Source organism: Saimiri boliviensis, chromosome 1 (genome assembly GCF_048565385.1).
Source record: "Saimiri boliviensis isolate mSaiBol1 chromosome 1, mSaiBol1.pri, whole genome shotgun sequence".
In the NCBI taxonomy this organism is placed as follows: domain Eukaryota; kingdom Metazoa; phylum Chordata; class Mammalia; order Primates; family Cebidae; genus Saimiri; species Saimiri boliviensis.
Window position 1 is genome coordinate 220,543,611 of NC_133449.1, and position 25,924 is coordinate 220,569,534.

At 34.6% G+C, this 25,924-nt stretch overlaps 1 protein-coding gene across 14 annotated transcripts in view; it reads left to right on the top strand.

Annotated features, from left to right (window-relative positions):
* MEF2C (myocyte enhancer factor 2C) overlaps positions 1 to 25,924 on the top strand; it is a 168,418-nt gene that overhangs the window by 787 nt on the left and 141,707 nt on the right. For 9 of the 14 annotated variants that reach the window (XM_003920768.4, XM_074383874.1, XM_010340537.3 and 6 more), the window contains exon 1: positions 3,512 to 3,855. The exons of 2 other annotated variants lie outside the window; for them this stretch is intronic. The gene's annotated coding sequence lies outside the window, so the exon portion shown is untranslated. Of the gene's footprint in view, positions 1 to 1,493; positions 1,546 to 2,231; positions 2,319 to 3,511; positions 3,856 to 25,924 lie in introns of those variants that run through there. 3 more of the 14 variants (XM_074383833.1, XM_010340542.3, XM_039461184.2) reach the window with 3 other exon arrangements.

Below are 25,924 nucleotides of genomic sequence, written 5' to 3' on the forward strand. Positions count from 1 at the left end.
ATGGCACCTTAATTAAATATATTGCCATACATAATTCTTTTGAGGAAAAAACAAGTGACTGTATATTTACACTCACAATAAAACATTTATTACTTAATGAAGGAAAGATTTGGGATTAGAAAAAAAGCTGGTCCAATAGTACATCAACCCCAGACATAATTTTCTTTGAAAGGAATTGTCACCTATTATTTCACTGGATAGACCATACCTTGCAATTGGTTTACATGGTAGAAACATTTTCTGTTTTCCAATCATAGAACTGGAATAGGTTAGAGAACTCATTTAACACATAAGCGAACTGAAGCCTAGAAAGAACGAATTCCTCAGTATGGCAAAAATTTTGAACTAAATAGAGAATGCAGGTCTCCTGACACCTAGTACAAGCTCCTCCCTACATGAGAAAATAGTCTGATCCTAAGTCCCATTAGATGGCAAGGATCAGGATGATTTTAGTTAAAAAAACAAAACTAAACTAAAACTAAAACAGAAAACAAAAGTCCAGAAGTATTTAAAGAATACAAAGCACACTGGATTAACTACTTTGTGGATTACTCATGAATAATTTTAAATCTCAGGTGATTTTCTATTGTATATTTCTTCATACCTTTTCTCTTCTGCTTCAACTATAAAGGCTCATGGGAAGAAAACTAATGGTAATATTAACTTAGGTCACACATAATTAAGAAGCTAAATCTGCTGAGGGGAAAATCCTGTATTTTAAAAGGCCAACTGTGATACTTTCCCGATCCAAATTATTTTCAAATTATCCAGTGTGGGGTTATACCTATTTTTGAATGCTTGCACTATCACTGAAAATTATGAGTTTGTTATGTTTATCATTAAATAATTATTTAAAATATGAAAAGATAAAATAATTTCTTTTTGAAAGGAAACAAATCTAAAACTGAAGTGCACTGTGGTAAATAGAAATACCCTCTATAATTCATCAAAAATAGCATGGCTGAAATTCATGCATTGGCTATGTGTTTGCTCATGTCAAATAGACAGCTGTAATTCACTGCGTTAATTTTAGGTATCATGGCAATAAATTTAGATGATCCTTCAAATGTTTTGCTTTTTCAGGACCTTTGTGAATCTTGAAGAAAATTAATTTTATTTTTACCACCATATATAGACACAGCTTAGTATTCCAAATATCTTTGCCCTTTAAATTTTTGGATTTTTAGAGAAGTTGTACTTTGAATGGAAACTGATACAGAGGCTCTCTGCCATATTATTAAAATTAATTCATGGTAATGGCAAACTCACCATTTGAAAAACAAACTGGCAAACAAAATACATTGTAGAAGCTCATCGGCAAGAAATACTACTATTTCAGATGGGTTTTACTTTGTGACAGTTTGTGATACATTCCTATAATAAAAGGGAGGGAATCGTCTTAGTTGTGCTGATAGTTACAATGATGAGCTGGAAGCTTTAAGATTGTTCAGATCTAGTTGTACTTGCCTATAAAATCAACCTTCCCCTTTCAGGTGAAGCCCTGGGACCATTGCCTAAATGTTGAGCCCACTCTTCCAAGGAAAGGTACTCGCATCAAATACCTCCTACATTGAAGCAGGAGGCTTTTTGAACCATACTGTCCTCATACATAAAAATAGTCGTCTGAAGGCATATTGCTAAACTTTACAGGAAATACAACTAGTCATTGGGTTAAACACAGTGCTAAAAGGAATTTTCTAAAGTGAGGAAATATCTTCAGTTAGCTAGATGTTTCAATATATTCCTATTGTCTACGCTCATACATTCCATGTTCTATGAATTTTCTCTTCTTGCTTTCACAATATTTTTTAAAATTAATTTGATTTAAACATTTTATGTAATCTGTAATTCTACTGGCATGCAATCCTGTCTTTTCATGATTCTATACTAGTTGATGTATTTTTATCTTTGGCTTTATTGGGCGTGGTATACATTAATAGTTGGTTAGGGCGGGGGGTGCCCAATCTCTAGTAGCCTTTCCTAAATATTAAAACCTATTTTTTTGGTAAGGAAAAGTGTTTAGCATGCTTTAACCTTAACGTAAGTATCCTCCCTTATCAGTCTCTATTTCTGCTTCCTGTGCAGCTGAAACTCTTCAGGATAAGTGAAGTCATCAGCTATCGGCTAGGGTAGCCTAATGCATTTGGGAAGTTGGTTTGGTTTACATGTTAATGACCTGGATGAAGTCCAGTAAGGTGTGGAAGAGATAGAGTGGGAGGAAGCGGGGGGATCTCCGAGGAAGCTGCTGCCTCGGTAAATATTTTCAAACTGATTAGAAAGTTCATGGCCCCGCGATGAAGTCGAGATCTCAAATACCGGTAATTATTTCATTATTTCGTACATTACTAGCATTAGAGAAACCTTTCGGCTCGCTTTCTAGCGCTCCAACCTCTCAGGGTGAAAACCGCGACTTCTCTGGGCGTGCAGGAAAAGCACGCTGGAATCGAGTGCTGCAGACATCCTGGACCGTGGCTTTTACGCGTGAGTAACGGAGGAGCGCACCGACCGGTGGAAGAGAGAAGTGGCTAACGCGTGTCCAAAAGGGGGAAAAGTCACAAGAGCAACTATTAGGGTCGCGCTCCTATTGGTCAGAGGAAAGATCCCGACTTTAGAAGGACTTTCCTGCTGGCAGGCTCGCAGCGTCCCCCGGGAGCGAGCGCGCGGCAGCGGGAGACGAGGTTCTCTCCGAGCGTCCTCCGCAGAGGCGCCGGGAGAGGAGCAGGGAGCCGCCGCTCGCCGTGTTGTCTTCATTTCGTGCAATAAAGAATTGTCATTAGGTTTGCGTATGGCATGTGCTATTACCCCACCGTAAAACTAAAATTAGCAAAATGTCAGGAATGGAAAGATTGATTCACCAAGATGCAATTATCATTTAAAAGTGCTTGATTGAGGTACTGATGTTCAGTGATTTATTCTGCATACCATATACATAATTAAAGTAGTGTAGTGGAGTAATTTATCAATCTAGTTGAGACTGGAGGGGTGAGGAGGGAGCTGCTGTATGTTTGTTTTATTAAAATGCTCTGAGGTCTAGTCCCGCCCCCCTTTTGCAAGAGTGAAACTGATGATTTCTCCAGCTCGCGAGGAGAGAGTCAACGGTTTGGGATTGTGGGGGAGAGAGAGAGAGACGGAGAGAAAAAGGCAGCGTGAAGCAAAGGCAAGGACAAAATTAAATAAAGGGAGAAAAAAAAGGAGGCAAAAGACACTTCATCGGACGTGCTGCTTAGAACCCCAACCCTGCGTGCTCCGTCTTCCCTGCCACCCCCGCCTCCCCTCCCAGTATCCTTCCATCCCCCCGCCCCCACCACCCCCAATCTTTTTTACGCGATGTTTCAAACGCTGTGAGCTGTTCTCCTTTTCCCATTCGTCTTCTGTCACTTCCTTCCTGGACGCAGTTTTCTGGACGAGTCTGGTTACTTTTAATCCGACCGGCCGCTGAGGGCCACTTTCTCCTCCTCCTCCTTCTCCTCCTCCTCCTCCTCTTCCTCCTCCTTCTTCCTCCTCCTCCTCCTCTTCGGAGCGGCCTTGGCGCGCGCGAATGCGCGGCCCCGCGCCCCCCCCTCGCGCGCGCTCCTCTCGCGCGCGCACACACGCACACATCGTCTCCAGCTCTCCGCTCGCTCTGCTCGCAGTCACAGACACTTGAGCACACGCGTACACCCAGACATCTTCGGGCTGCTATTGGATTGACTTTGAAGGTTCTGTGTGGGTCGCCGTGGCTGCATGTTTGAATTAGGTGGAGAAGCACTTCAACGCTGGACGAAGTAAAGATTATTGTCATTTTTTTTTTCTCTTTCTCTCTCTCTTAAGAAAGGAAAATATCCCAAGGACTAATCTGATCGGGTCTTCCTTCATGTAAGTACCCCTGACATTTCTCGAGGAAATAGAAAACCCCGGTATTGTCTCTAAAATCTGCATCAATATATTCCATGGCACTGTGTCTATCTATCCCTGTGCCTTTTTTTTGAAGGCTGAAGTTGAGGATCGTTGTGCATTCTTTTCGTTAGATTCCATGATTTCCTTGTTTGTTGCTAAAAGTAACTTTTTAGATAGTCGTATCGGTTTGCCATCAGCTATTGAAATCACTCCTGACTCGTTCCTGTCACACCAGTGTGTTTAAAGTTTCATGAAGTTAGTTCACGTCATTAGCATGTTTGATATGGTGGAGCGTGTGGAGCCTGGTGGATTTTAATATTTCACAGCATGTTCTGTGACCTTGAAGTAGATGTCTTAAGATTTAGCAGTTAGTTCACTGTGGAAAGATGCTCCCTTGAGTCCCCCCAAAGACACTGATTTGCCCTGGGTTATGCTTCTGAGCCACTAATTCTTGGGATTAGTTTGAGCTAAAGCATGGCTGTCAGAGTATACCTTTGTGCATTTCCTTCCTTCACCAAAGTGCTGGCTTGACAGAGGGCTTCTTAATTGGTGTGGACAAAAAGTAATATCCCTGCCATGGTAGTCTACACATTTCACAATTCACGTTCGATTTCAGCATATGGATTGCTGTTCAGGTCAAGTCAAATACATAGCTGTTAAAAAGCAAGCAAGGTTAAGTCACTTAAATTGCCTTCTCTTTGGACTTGGAATGAAAGTTACCGAACTCAATGATGAAGTTTGGCACAAAGGAAGTATATATAGATGCACCACATTGTTTATTGTATTGTTAAAGATATGCAAGTATTTAAATTTAATGCTAATGTTATCTCCTTCCCTGAACATGGCTATTGATTTTTAAAGGAAATTTTATGTATGAATCATTTCTGGCTATTCAAAGTCCAGTAGTTATCATTCTTTGGGGAAAGCCTTTTTTTTTTTTTTTTTTTTTTTTTTTGGTCACAATATAGGAATGCCTGTCTTTTGTATAAAATACTTTATATGTAAATGCCGACAGTATAATAAGTAGAATTGGGCTCTCTGCCAGTTCCTTAACCCGTCCTCAGTGGAGAATTGCTTTGACACAAAGTGCGTTTTACTATTGTGAATCTGAAACTAACTCTAATAGTAACTGTCTTAGGAAATACTTGGTGACTGCATATATTTTCTGAGTGCTATAAAGGAAACTCCAGCCACCTCATTATACCAGTCCAAAAAAAAAAAAGTGACCAGCCTACTTTTCACTGGCACCTTGCAATGGAATTGTGGTTGCAGAGTAAAGATGTTTATGTGGAGTATAATAACTCCAATCCCTAGAGACTTGGTAGGACGTGGAAATGTGACCACCTGTGAACCCCATTTAACCTCGTATTGCATACTAATTTTAGCTTTAAATAGATCAACAATCTCTAATTTGAAACTAAAACATCTTACTTAATTTTAAAAAATAATGTCAATTTTGTAGTCTTTAAAAACTATGTACCAATATGGTATAAGCAGTATTTTTGTTTCTCCATCAGTTTCAATTAAAGATAATGCAGTTAATAAGCCATATTATTGTCTTCCAGTGTATGTATGAAATTATTTAAGTTAAAAGTAGTAGTTCTAAAGCAAGATTGAGAACTCGATAGGTAAAATGAAATGTCCCTATCTAACATCCTATTTCAAGAGGAAATAAATATTTTAAATCAAATATCTTATTCTGTTTGTAGAAAAGTACATTTAGCTATGTAGTCAGCTACTAACTCAATTCTAAAAGTTATCACCAAAACAGTCTTTAAACATAACATTTGCTTAAAATTTGGTTCTCCCGTCAAGGAGACAGTAGGTGGCTGTTATATTTACTTCAAGTTTTACTAAATTTTATAAAACTGTACTATTTTTATTAATATAATTCACACAGCTTTGGAATGTTTGGCATGTTTTTCAGACTTCTTAAGAAAGATAGCATTTTACTTCATTCATTAATGACACTATTTACATCCTGATTGCTGTGCATGTGGAATATATTGAAATATAATATTAAAGTGTAAGTTTTATTAAATGTTAACTTGTTTTTTATTTCAATAACAAATGAGTACTTTATAATAAAAACAGTTTTTCACCTTTTCTGAGCTATTCATATTTTAAGTGTGCAGTCACAGATACTAACTTTTCAAGACAGAAGCACATTAACACTAGATAACTCCATGAAACTTAGATAACAAGAGGCACCTTGCCTTTTGTCTTTTTTTGTAAACATGTTCATTTTGCACAATTTGGGGGAAATGATACCTGAAACATTTTCCCTGGCCCTAACTTTACTGAATCAATAAATTGCATAACACTGCAAATGTATCTTTCTCATAAATAATTTATTGTATTTAAACTTCTTTTATAAAGAACAGCACTGAGTAATTCCTTAGCATATGTTAATGTTATCTTTTAAAACTTTCTTCTGTTTATTGTAGTATTTTTTGTGGTTTTATTTCTCAACTCTAAAGTGTGGTATAATTTGAGTCCATGAAATCTCAGAAAGTGACAAAAATGGGGAAATAGCTGTGCAGCAATACTTGTGCTACATAACAACAAAGACATAGTTATTAAGGAGAACTCTGGTTTTGAGGACATGATTCAAAGCAACATAGAAGAATTTAATATGCAATTAATGGGCACAAAGTGGACTGTTAGAGATTATTAATAAAGTTATACTTCTCATTTCAAAAGCACATCCTCTGAGAAAATACCAGACAAATTAATATCTAAAACTTACCAAAATACACATATTCATTCTGTGCTAATATGGTGATTGCCTGGACATGATGGAAGGATTTAATCACTGATGTTACATCAGTATGCTGCATGTGGAAAGATAGGTGATTAAGACCCCCGTTCATAACACTGTACCTTAATCTCATAGACGGGTGGACTGTCTTGCACTCAGTAAAGCTTGACTGTTCACCGAGATCTGTCATCTTTAGGAAATCAAACCAGATTACAGAGGTGATTCACAAAACCAGGAGCGGCAACAGAGTCTATGCACCTTATAAAAGGCAGATTACACAGTTCACATGTTATTTTGATAGGGCAAAGATAAAAGCTGATTGTTGAGGCATGGCAAGACACTCCAATTTCAAATGATTGCTAGACAAGTACACTTCGACCCTGTTGCTTCATCATTATGAACCATTCAAACAATGGAAAACTCCGTTTTCAAATGACAGGCTTTCAATAGTGAAGTAAGAGAAAACATGTCCTTTTCATGTATGTCTTCTTTGTTTTAAGTTTTAAGTTCCATCATTTCTTTATGAGCAGACATCAAATTGTCTGCTTACATGAAGCAGGTATTATAGAGGCGTTGTAAAGAGCACCAAACAGAATTTGCCAGAAATAAAACATACACTCATCTTATTGGGTAATTCAGCAGAAAATACATAATAGTCAATATCCATTATGATATTCTGTTACCAAATATATTCTACATGAAAATATGTAATTACATAGTTAGAAATCCATACATCTGAAATATATCTTGATAAAAATTTGTTGGCCAAATTTTATATATATCTATATTTCATGTATGTTATATAAAGATTATTCTTTACAACAGAATATGATGTTTTGAGAGTTTATTTCAGAGAATAAAGTTTTGGTTTACATAGCAACATTTTGAAAATCTTAACTTCTTACACACCCAACTTTACAGTAATTTCTTGCTTCTTCTAAAATTGAAGTCCTTTTTTACCCAACTGATGCCTCCTAGTGTTTCACACAATAAAACACTAATGAGTCACCCATAAATGTAAACATTGCATTTTCATTACCTACATCTTCTGGATACATAAAATTAATATTTATGTATTTAATTTTCTGTGCATTATTATAATAAGATAGAAAATTTTAGTGAATGAGATGTTTCATCTTAGTGGATTTGTGGCACATGCTTGTGGGTTTTCTTTGACCATAACAATATCTTACTAAGTTTTAATAAGTTTATTATCTTCAGTTCCAGTTACATATTCACTCTTTATAATTTCAAGTGAGAAACATAGGCAAATAACAAAGCTTCCATTTTGTAGGCCTTGAAATGATATAGCTGAGTTCATTCTGAAATGCCTGATAAACAAATTGCACCAGAACTATCCATTTTAATTAAAAACTAAAATATCTTAAAAGAGATATAATTTTTTTGCCTGCTGTATTTTTACACTTGCAAATTTCTATGTAAAAGCGGAATAAATAAAAAGAATATTTAGAAAAGATAAAATTAAAGATGAATGCAAAATTATAAATATGGAGTATATTACTTTATTAGAAAATAACAACAAAGAAAAACTTGCCTTGGAAGGAAATATATTAGTCTACATAATGGGAAGTCTTATTATAGCATAATATCCAATGACTGGCAGCTTGCCTTAATGAGGTAGAAGTTAGTGGGTACCAACTTTGGTGTGAGTTTTCTGCCATTAAAATGATAAACGTGGAACTGTGAAATGTTTGCATGTTTGTGACTTCAAACGGCTCTCTGATTCTACTTCCTAAGTTTCTAAATATTTTTTCTGTAATATACTTATGAAAGGAAGGGGTCATTGCTCTAATGGGTCTTATATTGAAAGACCCATGCCCTCAAAAACTTGTAACATTTATGGGCCTCTTCCTGAGGTGTCATACAACACACACATACACAAAAACATTCACAAGTTTCTTCTACTAATACTTACAAACATTCTAAGCATCCAAGTGTAGACACTAGATTGAACTTTATTTCTGTTATCTGTGTATGCGTCATTTAGTTCTCCTGACTCAAAATACGCAGCATATTAACAATATTTGACTATCACTTAAGGTTTTCTAATTTAGTCAATAATACAGTTCTATTACAATTGTTGGACATATTTCAAAGAATGTAAGGGGGTGTGTTCCTTTCGTTCAAGGAAGCAAACATGTAGAAAGGGGTGGACCTTTCCCACAAGAGCCACATTTCTTCCCTTGGAGAATTGAAGCAAATATGCAGTATGTAAGTGACTAGCAGCATGAGAAAGAAAATAATTTGCAATGATCTACTATATAGTTAGTGAGCAAGGAAAATTGTCAGCTATTTAAAGCAGCTCTTATTGACAACCTATCTTACACTGAATACTGAAAAAAAAGTCTATGAAAGTTCTGTAATTTCAGTATTTTTTAACATTCATGCATGAAATAACTGTAAAAAGTACACTATAATAATTTTGGTCTTGCTCAAATCAAGAATTTAGTAGTAGCTATGTTACTTTACAGACAATATTGAGGCATAAAAAAATAGAGGGTGCTGAAAGCGTTCATTCCCTACCCCTCTCTTTTAAGAATATGAAGATAGCATTGATGCTCTTATGTTATTTTTGCCTGTGTAAGAAAAATAATTAAAGCATGTTATATGACAACAAATACCACTGTAAAAATAAGATTATAGAAGACTATTCAATGTACTATTATCCCACATCTCCTTGATACTATTTTAATGTTTACTGCAAAAGTCATATTCCTATTAAATATGGAAATTATGGGATACCTGTTATATAAATTCATGTTTTAGTTTCAAGTGCTATAAGTAACATTTATTTATCATCACCATAATTCATTTGCTGTACATTGTCATTTTATTGCACAAATATATATATTTCAATATATATTTTAAAAATACAGCCAATGTAAACAAAGCTCAAAGTACATGAAGAAAATCTTTTGAGTGCATTGAAAAGGAAATTGGTGACATTACATGCAATAAAAACAGTAAAACTATTACAGGCAGATTTCATCAGGAATCATTACTCTTAAATAATGCAGACATTATAGAGACTTTATTAATTCTTAATGCTGTAAATTTGAAATGAATGGAGCAATGTTGTTCCTCCTGCAAGTGGTTGGGATTCATGTAGAATGACAGTGCAAGTCCTCAAGCAGTGATTTAAATTAAGTGCCCTAAACTTGTTTTTACAGACTGGGGGAACTAACTGATCTTTGAATTAGTCCCTTTTGCGAACCTGCTTTTTCCAAATAGCATCATGAGCGTGGTGCTCTGGTTTTCCTCTTGTATCTTGTTGTCATAGATAAGATGCACATGAAGAATTCATATAAATTGCTGTCAGATACTATGGATCCCTAGCATACTGGATTAGAGAAGAGGTGGATATGGTCCTTCGATAGAATGTGAAATGTTTTTTTAAAAAAACAGCCAAAAACTATCCCCGTCTTTTTCACACCTGTGATTCTTTCAACAAGTTAGGATAGCAAGAGAATGTGCATCCTTCCCCAAAGCCCAAGGATAGGCAGCTTTGGCTTAAATATGAGTATTTAATTTCAAAATTAGAAAATAGATTCATTAATATAAATACATTGAGACAAAGAAATTTGTCTGCTACTTAATAAACATGCGATTTATATTTTCTGTCTTCTAATTGATTGTTGACCCTGAATAAGGTGGTCCAACCAAGGCTTATTATGGAAAACTGGCATTATTGCTAAATGTAACATGAGGGATTGGAATTTCTTTAAAGTAATTTTGAAGATGTGATTATTTCACAGAAATATTCACTGGAGCATTTTACTTTGAGAAATTATGGTCACACAAGGAAGCCTTTATAGGACCGACTACCTAATTGCAGTCAAAGATCTCATGAATGAATGAACACACACGGAGAAGAACACACATTTTAAAAACATAGTGGTCCTATATTTTTTAAAATTTTTGCCACATTTTTTATATCTGAACAGCGTGTATGTGTCTAAGCAGATGTTTTAAGTTATATCCTTAATGTAGGTGAGTCTGTAAATGTACCATTTAACTTAAAAGGCTTTGTGGGAAGGTAGTTTAAGGAGTTTAAAAAGGAAAAAGAAAACCTCCAGTTACTATAGTTTCAGCTCTTTCTTTTTTAAAAACAGTAATTATACTCAGGATAAAGAAAGAAAAATAAACTCTTTTAATTCTTTGTAACATCCACCGTTTTTCAGGTAGAGCTCTGGTGTATTTTTAATCCTGAATATGCAGGGCAGGTACTGGCAGCAGAGCTACAAAATGAAAACTCCCTGGCTGCAGACCAGATACAGTGCACAGTGCCACATCATAAACTTCCCCTCTTCTGTCTCGGAGTGATTTCAGCCCTAAGTAATGTCCTTTTTAAATCCCCCTACATAGGCTAAGGAACAGAGGGCCTTCTTCCTGGGAAATAGCTTTGGGAAAGGAAAAGCATAATGTTTCCCTTCTTTAAATTGAAAATTCTGCCTCTTAAATCACTAAGGCATGACCTGCAAAGTGGATTCAGTATGTTTCCTTTTTATTCCCATATAGCAGTTGAGAACGCATAAAACAATAGGTGTGAGATAGAAAATGAGACCTCTTCCCCACCCCCTACCTCCAGCACACCCAAGCCCAATCAGATATCTGTACTTTTTGTTTCACAAAGAAAAATAGAAAGGTTTCTTTTCAATGAAGCCTGTGCATTATATTCCAGATATGTTAGATCATTTTTGTGATGCAAATTAGCATTGAGGTTTTTTGTACTTATCTCGGGAAATAGCAACGTTCCACCACAACGTGTGGTGCTGCAATAATTTTTATTGATAAACACCCACACTTTAAATGATTGTTAGGTCAAAATACGGAGTACAAAGGGAGAAAATGTGAGCTTTTAGTTTTCAGATTTGGTTTATGCTTTTCATTTGAAAGGTACAGTATAAGTAATGTGTTTAATATCATGCAAAATAAATAGACTTCTAAATATCTGTGTTAATAATCCTTGTATCTGAAACTGTAGTCTAAAAACTTGTACTTCTCCTTAAAAAATAAAGTAAAAAATTGTAAGGAAGCAGGATTTAATTACCAGTTACATTTTCAACTGTAACCCATGTGATTTTTTAAAAATCCTATTAAAAAATAATTTCTAGCTACCATGGCTCCTTTCAATCAGTAGAAGTCTCATTTGTATGAGGTGCAATCAGATTATTGCCAGCACACCTTTCTAAAACCAGCCTTCTCCTTTAGAAATGTATTAAATGAGAGCCTTCAGGAGAAAGTGTTACCACTTAATAAATATTTGTTTTAATTTTATTTTTAAACTAAATTATTGATTTAACAATATATGAATAGTACATAAATGTTAGTTTAGTCGTTAATCCACTACACTAATTATTGCCTATACGAAATTTACCAAATTAGACCAACAGTTAAGTCTAATTTTATTTCTCTTGAAACTTAAATAGATAAGAATAATAATTTTAATTATGTTTAAATATTAAGCACCTATTTTTCTGTGAATGCAGTGTTTCCAATAAACTGTTAAGAAATTAATACAACATAGATCTTTAAAAATGTATAAGGCAGCTTATAAGAATATGATCACAATGGCGTATTCCTACACCTGCACTTTTTTCAAGGCCCATTAGCAAGGGAGGAAAAAAATGTTAAACTTTGTTTTTTAAATGCTAATATAGATGTGAGTCAATAATTTTTGACATTTATTTGTTAGAAAATTACACATATTTAAAAATTCAGATTAAAACTGTGCTTCTATTAGGCTATTATAAGAGATTTTATTTTCTTGGAAATTATCTGGAACAGTAGGATCATTTGAATTATACCTCTTGGTAAATGTCAGACATATTGTAAACTTTCAACTGTCGAGCACGTGTATGAAATGGAAATTTTAAAATAGAAAATAAACTATCTTGCTATTTAAATATGATAAAACTATACTGGATTAAAACGTTGACTCTATTAGAGGTTCTCATAGTAGGCGATTCTCTGGTCAAGAATTTGAGAAACTTTAAACTCTGTTAACAAAAAAAACAATTACTTCTTTAAGGTATCTGCTTTTCATCCATATTTGAGGAGCCTATAGGTGGTCTTTTAGTAGAGGTTTATGTGGTTTAAAAAGTAGATCTTTTCACCCTTCTATTACAGTTAACATTAATATATTTAAAAGGTATTACATAAATGCAGACCTAATTTATTCTGGATGATTTTTCTTAACTAAATGAAGTCTAACAAATTTGTCTATTTTAAATGAATTTGTTTTCCATTTCTAGTATTTATTGGAAGTCTGCTTAGAGTCTTTATAGGTTAGAGGTTAAAGGAAATAATTTTGACAATTTTTTTCTTTCATCTCATGTTTGAATTTCTCTCCCCTTACATAAACAACGAAGAAAAAATTTCCATGATGACATTGATAGATTTGTGGAAGGCTAAGTAAGATACTCAGTACCCATTATTTGTTTCCGGATGACCCTTTGGTTGAAATGAGTCGGCAATATCCCTTCCAAGACTATTTGATCTCGCTTGATTCAGAGTGAGCGCTATGTGATTTTTCCCTCCGCTTCTCTCATTTTATAGCTTCAAAAAAAAAAAAAATCAGACAATTTTTGACTTCAGTGTTTTTCCTTCCGTTTTCATTGTTTTTGGATTCTCTCCTGTCTGACTTTCCTTCTTACTTCAAAGTATTTGGTATTGTGAAAGCAAGTGCACTTTAAACTTGTTTTGACTACACATGGGCGACAGAATTGTTTTATATGCTAGCTTATCTCCTTACACTTGAGAAACTGATGTGGTTCATCACAGCCCAATGCCATGTCTTGAAAGAGCTGCAGACATTGATCTTGAAACAGCAAGGGCTATAGGATCAAGTCTTTGTAAGGAACACCAGCAGCTTTAGATCACTGGATGGTATATTTGTGACAAACATGAGCAACTTCATGAACTCCCAGGAAGTGGTACAGTTTTTAGAGAAGTTCAACCAAATTATGCCTTTTAGGTTGCTCTATGAATTAAGTGTTGGGCCAGAACTCCAGCGGGTACATGTGTATGTGTGTGTGTGTGTGTGTGTGTGTGTACAGTGTGGGGAACTTCGGTGGGAAAGAGCAGAGAGACACACACAAAGCATGAAAGGATGAAGATACACGCAAGAGAGAAAAGATCATTTAAACAAGCATAGCTTGGAGACCACATTTCCACATTTAATGTAATTTCTTTGATTATACATATTATGCTATTGAAAAACATGTCCATAAACAATGAAGAGTAATGATTAAGAGCAACAACCAAAACTGAATTTAAAAGCCAGCCTCCCATTTTCTGTTTAGTGGGTTTAGGCAGGTGTTTTAATGACCAGAAAGCCCCAGTTCCAGGATCTGTAAAATGGGAATTATAAAGTCACTCACCTCTTAAAGTTTTTTAAGGATTGACTAGAATAATACATATAAAATCATAATGCAGACACATAATAAGTGATCAGTAATTAGTAAATTATTATCATAGCGTTCCACTGTATTTTAGTTATTTACATTCCTGCTAATGATCATTTAGAAATTCTTGTTGGGATACTTATTAAAAGTTATTTTTCAATAATACTTTCAGTCCATTAAATTTGGGTCACATTCAGAGCAAGTCTGTAATTCTTATGCTATTCTAATGATTGCTAAGTACAATATATTTTTTTTCTCCAAGAAAATCAAAACCTTTCACAGATTAGGTGTTATTAAATAAATATTGCATTATTTTTAGAACCAGAAATGGAACTAAATAAACAAAAAAATACCATCCATGAATTTTAAAAGTCATTTACTGAAAGTTTTGAATTGCAGATAGATTACTCCTTAGTTTTAATGAAAGTTCAGTTTGAAGGAAGTGTTTCACGTACAGTTATAAGGTGGTTTTAATGGTGAAACCAGACTTGCCAAAAATTCTAAATTTTTTTCTTAGTATTATCCACTTTTGAAGTATACATTAATAAACTTTATTTTTCTTATTGGGCAACTTTGATTATATGTAGACATGGAATTAATTTATGTTGAATGTGTGTTCTTTTACTCTTTATATTCCTTCACAAGAACTCTTGCATATAATAGGTATTCTATAGATGTTTGCTGAATAAATGAATGAATTGTATTTTTCCATCAAGATGAAATGCACTTTTTATTTCAAAAGAAAATATAAACAGCAAACGGTGCCCTTATCATCTGATTTTTCTCTAGATTTGAGGGCTTATTCATTATGACCACAGTTTATCAACCTTAAGATGATGAATAAATGAACTTGTCTCAATTTGGGTATTTTTATTTCTGTGAAAAAAAAAATAAAGTATAGAAAATGCAGAATATTACCTGAGGATTACACTTTTTGATAACTCAAACAAATTTAGATAAAATGTAGATTTAAAAATGGGAGTATTACTGGTGTCAGGGGTCCCCTTTTGTTCAGCTTTTCTGTTCACATAGTTTCTCAAAAAAATTTGTATTTTGGATGTCAGGTAATATCGATGAGACATACCCAGTTTATACAACCTGGCGAGTTGCAATCACTTGAAATTGTTCTTTTGAATAATGCCTCTCTAGTGTGCACCTTCCTTTTCAGCTTTCTTTTATAACTGTGTTTTAATGCCTGGATAAAGAGTGCTCAGCGTAAGGAATACTTGCAGAGTGGACTTCCCTATGGTAAAACAGCATGGACAGCTCCCAACACTGCAATCAAGGACGCCTCTAAAAGCTTTAATTTAAAAATAATAATAATAATAATAAGTCTGCATGAAGATGATGGAACCCTGTAAGGAACATGGGCTTAGAGAATTATTCCCATCTGCAACCCCCTCCCCCTACTTAGTAGCCCTTTCCAGGGTTATGATTACTGGAAAATGGCTGTTAATCACCAGAATTTTTTTTGACTGCAGCTGCTTCAGTCTGACTACTAATCTATTAAACAACTTCATCTTCAGTTTAAAATTTGCATTGTATACTGTATAGAATAAATTTTCATTGTAATCAGAACATCCGAAAAAACTTCTTGATATGATTTATAGAAGCACATTTGTTTTTATGTATGGCCCGCTCTACTGCTATTAAGCCAACTGTTTAAACAATATGTGGTTGATCAGCATAAAATAAAATACTGTAGCACTGTTGAGTGCAAGCAACATTTACAATAGTCACATTTGCAGAATATTTGAATTGTGGCTTCTTTGACACTTGTCAATATAATACCCACAAAATTCAAAAACTTAACCCAGATATTTAAAATTTGACTTGAACCTGAAAGGGTTTTTATAAGTTTAGTGTTTTTGTACCAGGCTGTGGTAGAGTGGTTTGGCCTCTTTTTCTACCCTAATGCTTGTGACATTTGCCGTAATTTGAAGAAATAACCCAAAACCTGAGTCAATATTGAGTGCTAAGAGAGGACAAAACAGCTCTAATTTACTAAGAACTCCTTTAAAACACATTTTTATATGTAAAATTGACAGGCTAAAAGAGGTGGTTGGATGATGTTCATCATGCTGGAAAGAATGTTTCAATTAAAGTTGAACACTTTCTCTTCCAGGTCTTTTTTTCTCCATTTTTTATTTGCTGTGCCAAGGTATCCATGTGCGTTTTTCCACTGTCATCTGGCTCATTCCCAGCAGATGCACACAATCTGTTCTGCTGTCACTAACAGGGTTCGGTTTATGAAAAGAATGTGTCAGAACATGCCACTATAGTCACTTTTACAGGTTTTTTTAAAGAGTAACTGAGAATATATGCATTGCCCTAGTTTTATTGTGCTCAGCCCTTAAGAGATTTCTAAGAAACTTTTATAATATTCATAGACCAAAAGCTTTCTTCCAAACATATTTTGACCAAATATTAACTTTCCATTAAAAGTGGAATTTTAAAAGTTCACAAACATTTTTAATTATGAAATGTGTTACATTTAAATTTGAGTAAATTGTAATAGAATTGTTTAAAATAAACCAAGGATTTTTAGGTAAAATTATTACATTTTCAACTATGACATTTACTGAATAATCCTTCAATACACATCTTCCCTCATACTAAAAGCAAACCTACTTTGCTACTCAAATCAAAACATTGTTTAAAAAATATATTGTAATAGAATACTTAAGATATGGACATAAATTCCAGATATTTGATCCAATACATAATACTGATTACCCTAAGTGTTTGACACCGTTAAGTTAAACCCAAAGTAGTTTAACTACCAAAACATTCTTAGCCCATAGACAGAGGCTTGATATACTACCTTTTCACAAAATAATGTGATATTTTATTTTTGCAAGCATGCATGTTTTAAAAGCATGGTAATTAGTTTATGAAATTAATTTTTGTTCGTTAAGATTTCTCTATTTCTATTGACTGTTCTTAATAAAAAATCAGTTTTTGCTGTCTTCATTAAAAATCATTTTTCTGGTACGTGAATTTAAAATTGAATGATGTAAGTTGCATCAGTTTCTGAATAAATAAGTGTAGTCAGTTAACAGAATTTGACATTTCAAGTATGTGTAGTAACTATATATTGCATATGCAGATAGATAATGGACACATTGACATTTGTGTACAGTCCACGGTATTTAAATATCTCCCAGAATCGAAGGCCTTAAAAGGTACTTAGGTGCTAGTTTTAGGATTTTAAAATAATTTTTGACTTGGAGAACAACTCAAAGCTTAGAAAAATTAAACATTTTAAAATCAGTTTTATAATTTACATGCACTAAAAATGCAGAAGAAGAAAATATATTAAGGAATGACAATTTGTACAAATGAAGCATTTTATATATGTATGGGAAAACTAGTTTTCAATTTCTGTCTAGGGAAAAAATACAAATACAAAATACATTTAAGGCATAACATGATTATGAAATGGATATATTATCACATAGACAAATCAAGAAATATAAATTAAGACTTTTGTGAAACAACTTTGCCATTATAGCAAGAAAATAATTGAAAGTTGGAATTCATTGGCACTGTTGTGAAATCATATAGATTAATTGCTCAATTACCTTTCTAGAGTTGTATCATGTGATTGTTATAGTATGTTTTCTTAATCCATAAAGAAAAAGGATTCCTTGTTCATTTTATTTCAAATATTATAATGTATACATGCCTATTATAAGTTGATTTTATGTTTTTGAGGATGTGAACATAGCATATAGGTTTAAGATGAATCATAAAGAACAATTCTGGAGTTCACTTTTTTCTGCCAACAATTTATCTGTGATCTTACACATCAAATAACTTTACTTTGTGACTAACCTGTAAATAATGTAAAGAATTATTTGGAATATTTGTTCTTGGCATAAAAGGCCAAGAATCATAGGTGGTGAACTGATACGAATGTTCTAGTTGAATCATGTGGGTTATCATAGCCTCTCTATCTTCCCCTCTAAGTACCAGCAGTAGGGCTGGGGGAGAAGTGTAGTGTGTGTTACAAGAAAGGAGAGAGCCTTACTAGCTACTGCCAGTGTTGGGTGTTGGGTGAGGGGTGTCAGTCACATGGACTTGGAGAACAACCGGAATTGTTTATTTTGCTGCCATTTGAATATACATAACATCCTTTCAAAACTCCAGAGGCAAACTAAGTTATACTTACCCTGATTTGCTAATTTTTAAAATCCTTAATAGATATCACTCAAAGTGTAAATATTATCCCAAATTTCACTGGGGGGTAAGCTTACTCCTCTTAGCAGCATTCACGAACTTGAATATTTGCAATTGTGTTTTGCCTTGTGAAATGCTTGTAAATACCAGATCTTCTAAAAAGGTAGGCTCTTTTATTTAGTAATGCCTCATAAAGAAGTAATCAGATATCTGCCCCCCCCCCCACCCAGGAAAGCTTTATTTTTTAAAATTAAAGGAAGAGTAGTTTGGAAAAGTGAAATTTTCCTGGTTCTCCAGGATATGAACTGTGGGGCCATTTTTATCTCAAAAATACTTTTTAAAGTTTTGCCAGTTGTCTTGATTTCCAGCAGAGAGGGTACCACCCTCCTTTGTGGTTGGGAGGTAATTTTTTTTTTTGCGTTTGCTTAGTCATAGGTCTTTTTGGAGCAAAGACAGATTATTTTTGTGACACTGTCCCCAAAATATATATTATTCATAGACTAAGAAACCCATCAAAGAGTCTCGCCGCACGCGTAATGATAGGTTGGACTGCAGTGACCAGAAGGCTCTCCACTCAGCTTTCTTTAGGGAATTTAAAGACAGTTGTATCCTTTTTCCATCTGCATCGACATATGTTGACCAGTTGGTTTTCAATTCTTGCTGGCTTGGTGGTTGGAAGTAGGACTGATCTTCTATAAATATAATTGATACTTTCAACTATGACTTAGGAATTCCACTTTTACTTTCTTCAGCGTCACTACTCAAAATATCTCTAATAATTGCAATAACTTTTATGATATGTCTTTAAAAACTCATATTATTAATTTGAAAGAATTACTAATTATAATTACTTTCAGACAATAAAAACCACAGCCAACATTTTTTTGAGAGCATACCATATACAAGAGCACTGTTCTGTGGGTCTGAAGGTTTATCTGCATTAATTCACTTATTCCTCAAAACTTAAGGTGGTAGATGCATTACTATCTCCATTATACAGATGAAGAAACTGAGGTAAAAATTTACAAAGTAACTTGTCCAGAGTTACCCATTTAATGGCAGACTTAGAATCTTGACCCAGATAATCAGTCTAGAGTCCACTCTCTTCCTATTAAGCCAAAATCTCACATACATGATCTCATCTGTTAGACAGAAGAAAGAAGGAGTCAATTACTGAAACTTAGTTTTGCCTGGCATCTTGGGAAAAAAGTATTTAGTAATCTTGAAATGACATTATAACTAAGTTTGTGTAAACATATTTGTATTGTTTTTAAAGAGAAGTGAATTAATTCTTGGACTGTGATATATAGTTCCACATTATTAATGTGAAGTGAGGAAAACATATATTATCAACTCCTTGATAAATCATCTTTTCATAAGCAATGTCTTATTACTATTTGTGAAAATATATTTTTCCAGCTACAATATTAGCTTTAATTGAAATGGGAAAATCTAGTTTCATGTCATCACTGTCTAGTGACCACTTCGCTATTCATTTCTTGAGCTGTTTTAATTTTTAACCTTCATTTGCAAGAATCATGGTAATTTATATGGTTTTAATTTAAAAATGTGAGATGTATTACAGAGCCTATGAATGAATATTAAATGGATTTCAGGAGTTATTCGGCAAATTTAATCAGTGCAGATGGATGTTCTAGAGAATTCAACTTCAAAAACACCTTTAAACTTTTTTCGTTGTTAAAAAAGAGAAACAACAGAATCTTTAAATCAGAGTTAGATGTGAAATAACTGCTGAACTGCTGATAAGTTAGAACAAAGTTATATTATATTTGAAAACTATATAATGTTATATCAAGTTTATTCATCAAATGCGTGGCTTTTAGTTTTTAACTGAATTTTTCTGGGTTCAGTAAAAGACCTTTTGAAAAAGGAAAAGTATCATTTTTAGAATTTTTACCATAAGAAACAATATGAACTTTCTTTTTTCTAATAAACAGTTTCCTTGTTTCTTTTCGTAAAAGTATTGCCCTACTATTGACTAGAAGTGAGGACAGAAAGGCTGGCCAGAGGTCAAATGAGACTCAGATATTTCTGAATTACCAAATATACAAGCTTTGGATTTCAAAATTAATAGCTACCATATCTTTAATGTCATGGATTCCTTGCCAAATTTCCACAGTTTATATTAGTAACTACATTTCCTTCCGCTTTGTTTCACTGTTGAAGAGAATGAAATGCTTGTTTGGATTACCATGCAAATGCGAATACTCTATGTTCTCTGTATTTAAAAAATTTTTTATTAGAAATGTGACTTGAAGATTTGGTCATTCAATGTGTTATTTGGAATTAATTGATGACAGTGATAAAACTTTCCTGTCACTTATGATGCCCATTGGCGGGGGAGTTTTGTGTGCTTTATGCAATATTAAGGGCCATTGGTAACACTCCATGTTTATTCTTCTCATTCCAGCAAAACCACTGAGGCCAGTTATATCTACTTCCTAATGCGATTTTCGACTAAAGTTGTTTGAATTCTCTTTGGAATCTTCCAACTGTATAGCATGCTCTTAAGACTTTATAAAACACAATATTTATATTAATAGCCATTTAAGTTGTAAATATACAGGAAATAATTATTCATTATAAAGCCCGGCTTACCCTAAGACTGAGGAGGAAGTTATATCTGTTGGCTAATTCTATAAAAGATAATTACACAAAGTTATTAGTAATATTCCTTGAACAGGATTGTGATGTAGCTAATATTGCACTTCAAAAGCCTTTTTAAAAAATTTAGTTGTCCAAAGACTAAAATCAACCAAGCTTCTCACAAACAGAATTCATTCAAAAACTATGGGCTATAGTTTTTGATCTTCGGTATATGCCAAGAGACAGGGTCATAGGATTGGATTTCATTTGAACAGTTAGCTTAGATAAGTGGTTCTGAATCTTGGCTGTACAGGGAATTTTTTTTAAATACCAGTGTTAGCTGGGCACGGTAGCTCTTGCCTGTAATCCTCACTACTGGGGACACCAAGGCCCCAGAATCACTTGAGATCAGGATTTTGAGACCAGCCTAGGCAACATAGTGAGATCTAGTCTCTAAAAAATTCTTAAAAACAGCCGGGCGCAGTGGCTCATGTCTGTAATCCCCGCACTTTGGTAGGCCGAGGTGGATGGATCACCTGAGATCAGGAATTTGAGACAAGCTTAGCCAAACTGGTGAAACCCCATATCTACTAAAAATACAAAAATTATCTGGGCATGGTGGTGGGTGCCTGTAATCCCAGCTATTCGGGAGGTTGAGGCAGGAAAATCGCTTGAACCTAGGAGGCAGAGGTTGCAGTAAGCCAATATGATTCCATCTGACTCCAACCTGGGAGATAGAGCAAGACTCTGTCTCAAAACAAACAAACAAAAAAACCCTGGAAATTCTGTCATTTGCAACATGGATGAACCTAGAAGACATTATGTTAAGTGAAATAAGCCATGCTCAGAGAGACAGATGCTATGCGATCTCATTTGTATGTGTAGTGTTAAAAGTTGAACTTAACAGATGTAGACAGTAGAAAGGCAGTTTCCAGAAATGGGGGGCTAGAGTAGATGGGGAAAGGGGAGATGAGACATTGGTTGACAGGTACAAAGTTTCAGTTAGACAGGAGGAGGAGTAAGTTCTGGTATTCTGTTGCACAGCATGTTGACTATAGTTAATAATAATGTGTTGCATATTTCAAAATAGTGAATCTTGAACTTGGGCATACAAATCCATGCATTCTTACAGTTTCAGAAACAAACAAACCTATAACTTGAAAACTACCTTTGGCTCTGCCAATCAAATATCTACTGCTATAGCCCAACACTTCCTGGATATCAGCTATATAAATTTGTTAACTCAACAGTCAGCTTATCACTAAGTGTTTCATGGGAATGTTTAATTAGGGATATAAAAGGGAGAGATGGAAACTTATTGAGGAATTCAGTCTGATGAAGGAGATGAATGTTGAAAGTGAGGTAAATGCTTAATTGATAACCTATTCAGCTCTTTTGGGAGATGACCAGTCAGGCCGATCTCTAGTTGAGGATGCCTAAAGTCAGTCTCATATGAGTCAAATGCTGGCAGTACTCCAGAAAATGAAATTTTGAAGGCTAGTCTCCCCTCTGAAAGCATAACAGACTTTCACATGTTTTTCATATGGTCTGCCATGTTCTCAACTTTGCTTTCCCGTTTAGAAAAGATGTGCAGGTTTTGCCCAGGACTTTAGATTCTGTGGAAATTGGGGCACCTGATGAAGCTGTGAAGATGGTATCAGAAGTAGGAAGTGCCAACCTAATCTTCTTTCCATTCTCTGGTATGCCATAGAAACCTCACTGTTGCGGATCTCGAGGTAACTGGGAGGATGTACTCCCCCTCAACTCCCACTGCTGCCCTGTTTCCTAGACACAGCTGAAAGGAAGGATGGCCTGATCCGGGTCCTCGCCTGCAGCCCACTGTTTTGACAGGGATATGGGACAAATTATGAATAAGAGAGAAGGGCCCAACAGGGAACTACCCAAGAATACTTTGTATAGTGGAGGCTTAACTTATATCTCTTACAAAGTAATTTTTTAAAAAACTTTAAAGGGTATTTCTCAGTTTTTTTTTCCTTCTTGTTCTAAAAGAGCAAAACTAAAGAAAGACAAGTACTTGAGGGATGTCATACCATAGGAAAACATTTTATATATTTTAAAAGAACTTCAGGTACTTCTAATAGAAGGGAATGAATTTGTAAACATAGCAAACCAAGAGCTTACAAGACATGTAGACTCCAAGAAACTGAACTTCTCCCTCCTATGTTGCCAAACAAATGTATACACATATCTGTGTGTGTGTGTGTGTGTGTGTGTGTGTGTGTGTGTGTGTGTGTGACAGAAGACAGAAAAGGCAAGACATGACAGGAAAATAAAGATGCTAGTTCTACAAGTTATGTAGCAAAAATGTTTTATTATTTCATAGGAAGCCTTACCATAAAATGAACCACAAAAAGTTTTATGTAAGGGGTGAGATTAAAGATCTCAGTTGTATAATGGAACAAAATTCCAAGTCTCTCTACCTTTTGGTCACAGCTGTTAGATGACATTACCTTCACAGACCAGGTACTTAATGAAAAAAGGCCTGTATCATGTGGAGGGAGGTGGAGGAACTGGCTTGCGCTGCTTACTAATACCATTTCCCAGTGACCAAGGGAGAGAAATAAATTAGTTTGGAAAGTCTGAGAGCTTTGGTCTAAAGGGTTGACTTATTCGGAAGTCACTAAATGTAGTGAATTTGATCTCAAATAGATAATACATTACCATCACACATGCAATTAGAAAATTATCACCTTGAGTAAATTAAGTATACAGCATTGAATTAAATTAGCATAATATTAGAGATTTGCAAGTCAGTAAATATCACAAGGTGAAATTTATATTTTTAAAATACAACTGGAAACCCTCCAAAGAGTCAATATGATCTAGATAAAAATGATTAATTTTCAAGCCCTTGAAATTTCCTAATACTGGTTCTGCAGAAAAGGGACATATTTATCAGGACTGCTGTCTCAGAAAGGCAAAGCTTTCTATGATTGTAACTTACAAATCTATTAAGAGTCAGCGAGGTTGTCCAGATGAATTTTTTTTTCCTCTCACTTCGTACAATAGCTGAGAAAGTCTCTCGTGTGAATTAGCTCATAACTGGACAGACTAGTAAATTTCAATACCATACTACATCCAAGGGAGATAATGCAACAACATACCTGTGTTGCGGTGATTATGTTTCTAAGAGTTTTAATATGATTCATTTCAGATTTGGCTTCACATTTGAGTCTCCTGGAGGGTTTTTAACAATTAAAAATGTTGGGGAAACTGGTCCAGCGATACTGATTTCATTGGTCCGGGATGGGTTTGGGTATCAGTGTTTTTAAAATGTGTCTCAAGTGATTGAAATGTATAATCAGCATGAAGAACATATTAATGGAACATGCAAAATCTCTACAACTTTGAAACACCTTTGAACACTAGGGTGAAGCAAATGCAGAACATTGCTGTTACTTCCATTCTACCTATAGAATGGAGAAGAAAATAAATTAATTTCTTAAGTTAAAACAGGAAAATTATCTCTTCTATAGAATCTTGCTTTTTTTTTCATCTATGAGACCAGCTGCATCATTCCAGTTTCTAAATTATTGGCATTTCTAAAGATGAAGTAACAGGGGAAGTGATGAACTTTATAAATAGACTGCCTAAAATATTTGGCATGAAGGGTCAAGATGTAGGCGAAGCTGGAAAAAGACTTTAGTTTGGGTATTAGCCAGAGGCCAACAGTTGTTAAATTTCCTAAATTTTCTTAAGAAAAGAAAGAGTAAGAATCCCTTGAAGAACATATTTTTTTTTTTTCTCCAATGTGTAGTCAGTGAAACCCAGAGGGGGAAAAATGTACCTTTCGAGCCAAAATTAGGTCATGCCAACCACAGCAAATTGGAAGCTCTACTTAAACTGTAGTTTTGCAGGATTGCTGTGGATCATCTTAATGTCACGCACATGGTGGGGCCAACACTTCCAGATTATAACTGCTAGGCTCTGCTGAGCAGACCAGCTCTGCTAAGCGAGTCTGACCACCCCGTTGGGCTGCAGTTGGCACACAGACATGACCTAAGACCGTCTGAAAGGTATGCCCTGGAATATGGCATTTTTTTAAGTGAAAAAAAATTTACAATTAAAAAAAAAACAAAGCACGTTTCATTTTGTTTTATGATTTTAGACGGGGGAAATGTTAAGGGAAATAGGGAAGAAACAGATCCACCATTATGAACAGCAGGCACAGCTTCCTGGTAATTGGGATAAGGTTGCCAAAAAACCTACCTTAACCATAAAACAAAACAAAAAAAAACATATGCAGTAATAGTTTCATTCATTTATTCACCTGTTCACATTAGAAGTGGCAGGGTTGCTCCCTTACCAGCCTTAGAGAAGTGGAAGAAAATTAGAAGGTACTTCATTCATTTCTTTGACACTTTCCATCATTATTAGAATGTTGAACCTATGTAAAATGGAATATATTGCCATTATGTAAAAGAAACTGTTGTCCTTTCCTACCTGTGAAACAGTGTAACAGTGTTTCACAGGTATTTCCAGTCGTTATTAGAATGCTGAATTGGCCATAAAAATGTAACTTATTTCCATTACCTAAAGGAAATTTATACCCTTTTCCTACTTACAGAGAGTATTTAATAAAATGATAAGACCTGTAGGGTTTAAGAAACTTTATCGTGAATTGCCCTGCAGAACTTAATGAAGCTGTTTATAGAAAATATTAATATCTGTTATAGTATCCAATGTGTCCATTTTAAAAGGAAAAAAAGCTACAATATATTTTTTTGTTGAATGCTACTGTATTCACTCCCACAAGAAAATGAAACTTCAGATTTGTTGACTTGTTCATAAATGAGCAAATATTTTTGCAGCCTTGTAGCCATTAGCTTTACATCTCTGTCACGTCTGCAGAGTTTTGCTCATTGAGCGCAACTTCTCAATGTGTGCAATTAATTAGATCAATCTAGTTTTCAAATTATTGGCTTCTTTTAGGATGAGGTTGTAGCAGTTACATAACATTCTGTCAGGTATGAACTAAACTTGGATATTGAAAACATTAATGCTTTCCTTTTATTATAGAACACTATCATCTTCAGTTAATTAATACAGG